This window comes from Alligator sinensis, unplaced genomic scaffold (assembly GCF_000455745.1).
Source record: "Alligator sinensis unplaced genomic scaffold, ASM45574v1 scaffold1819_1, whole genome shotgun sequence".
NCBI lineage: Eukaryota > Metazoa > Chordata > Crocodylia > Alligatoridae > Alligator > Alligator sinensis.
The window spans coordinates 57,251-59,716 of record NW_005843613.1 but is presented as its reverse complement, the minus strand read 5'-3'; positions in this window follow the sequence as shown (position 1 = coordinate 59,716).

Genomic DNA, 2,466 nt, shown 5'->3' with positions numbered 1-2,466 from the left:
ACCCTCCAGCCAATTCACCACCCACCGGACCGTGCAGTCATCCAAGTCACAGCCTCTTAACCTGTTCACCAGTATGGGGTGGGATACCGTATCGAAGGCCTTCCTGAAGTCTAAGTATACGACATCCACCCCTCCTCCTGCGTCCAGGCGTTTTGTAATCTGGTTGTAAAAAGAGGCTAGGAGCAGAGAGGAGTGGGGAGTCCAGGAACATCCCAGCTGGAGCCCGTGACCACATGCTGGGGATGCTGTGGCACCAGGCGCTGGCTTCTGCCACCCTGGCCCTGGTTGTGTGTGGGGGACTCTGGTCTCCCTCCAGCTGGCTGTCCATCCAGCCCTCCTGCACGGTACCCTGGCTGCTGATGCTCTCATGTGCCCGTAGCCCCAGCCTCTGCCGGGCACTGTCCCCTGGGCCTTCAGAGGGGCAGACTGAAAGCCTGCTGCTCCGCAGCCCTAGCTAGGGGCTGTTCCCTCCTGAAGGCTGAGGTTTCTGCATGGGGCTGGGGGTTTGGGAGGCTCTGGCCACTCCAGGCCCATGTGGCTAATTGCTGGTTAACGAGCACCACATGCCCCCTGTGACCCCCGAGCTGAGCCAGGATGTGGGCAAGGCTTTTCCTGCACACCCGTTTCCTTCCCGGGTGCTGCGTGTGGTCTCCCTGGGGTCCTGGTTCTCCCAAATCCCCACACATGCTGCACTGACTCTGGCTGGGCCCCGTCTGGGTCCCACCCCACCAGCACCTCCGTGTGATAGCAACCCTCTTCCCTCCGGACTGGGGGCTCTTTTACCGAATTAAGTCTCTCTATCTCTCCTAGCTATTCCAGGCTGAAAATAGGCAACCAGCTTGGTGCCCGGCTGGTCTATGACTTGCACCAAAGCAGGCCCTGCCCTGTACACATGAGGCTTAAATGGCAATTAAGTCAAATTAACAGCAATTGTTCATTCGAATAATTCACAGGAACTGAATGCGGGACGTTGAGCTGGGTTGCCGGTAAGGCCCGGCTTTGGTGCAGCTCAGAGCGCCCCGGGGGAATGGACCTGGGGTCTGTTTCTAGCCCTGCAGCCTGTCTCCTTGCCCCAGTTTTATCCTCCTCTTCCATTTCCTTAAGGGTCAGGTCACTGCCTGACCAGGGGCCCTTGTTCTTGGTGCATGGCTGAAGCTGGATCTGCTGCTCTCCCTGCCCCGAGGAAGGGCATCAGGGCCCCACAGCTGCACGGCTGCTCTGCTGCAAGGGGTCTTCAGACACAAGCAGCTTCTTGCATGTCCCTGGGACGATCGCGGCGACAGCACCCTGGCCTGCGCTTCCTTGGTGCAGGGTCTAATGCCGTGAACAGCCCCAGCCCCGAGGCACGGTGAGGGGGTGGGGAGCCCAGCAAGGCGCTGGTGCTGGGATGTGAGGGCAACAGCAAGCCCAATTGCAGGGCCAGGCAGCGCCACCCTGCCCAGTGCAGCAGAGATTTCCTAGGCAGGAGCCAGCAGGGACAGGGTGCGAGAGGCAGTAGGGACAAGGGTGCAGGAGCCTGCAGGCTCCCCAGGTCTGCCGAGAGCCTGCTCAGCCCTGACACCTGCTGCATATGAAACCTGAAAGCTTGGACAGCGTGTCTTGCACAAAAATACAAGACAGTGGCTGGGGCAAGACTGGGTTGAGGTAACAAGACTGCCACAAGAAAATCAAACTCTGCTTATGGCTTGCAACCCATCAGGCATAAGAGAGTGGAGTACTTGCAGTACCCGATACCAGACCCATGCCATAAGATAATAACAGTCATAATAATAGTCCTCAACCTGCTACCACACCTGAGAAGTGGTGGGTAAAAGTATTGGCAGAGGCCTAACACACTCATTGCATAAATGTAACAAGACGCAGAGCATACCAGAAAGAGAAACCTGCGCCCTACACCTACATCTCACCTGAGCTAAGTGTCCCCAAACAAAACAAAAGAACTAAACTATCCATGTCAAAGGGATGCCTGTCAGACACAGGAATAAGCCAAGGTGCACTGACAACGTGACTGAAAATATATCCTGGTGAACACGTCCCCTCTTGGATTAAGATGTTTCCCAAAGCAAACATCCAATATCTGTCTAAAGTTTCATGCACAAGTCAGTCTACTAACTTCATTTAACCCAAAATGAACCTAACTCACCCGTATTGTCCCCAGTGGCCTTTGAGCCTCACCTCACATTTGCCAAATAGGTGGTCAGTCTTTAAATGTATATTGTGCTAAACCAGCGTGTATTCAGAAGAGCACACACCAACTGCTGAAACTTCCTTTGCCTGACAAAGGGTTTTTGAACCCAAAAGCTTGCTTAAAAATTGTTTGCCAACTATTTGAGTTGGTCTAATAAAAGATATCAGATTCACCCAAAGAACCTTGTCTGCCTATGTCCTTAGACCAACACGGCTACAACCTAAACCCCTGTAGTTTCCTGAACCGCACGCCTCTTCTATCCAATGGGCTCTGATGTT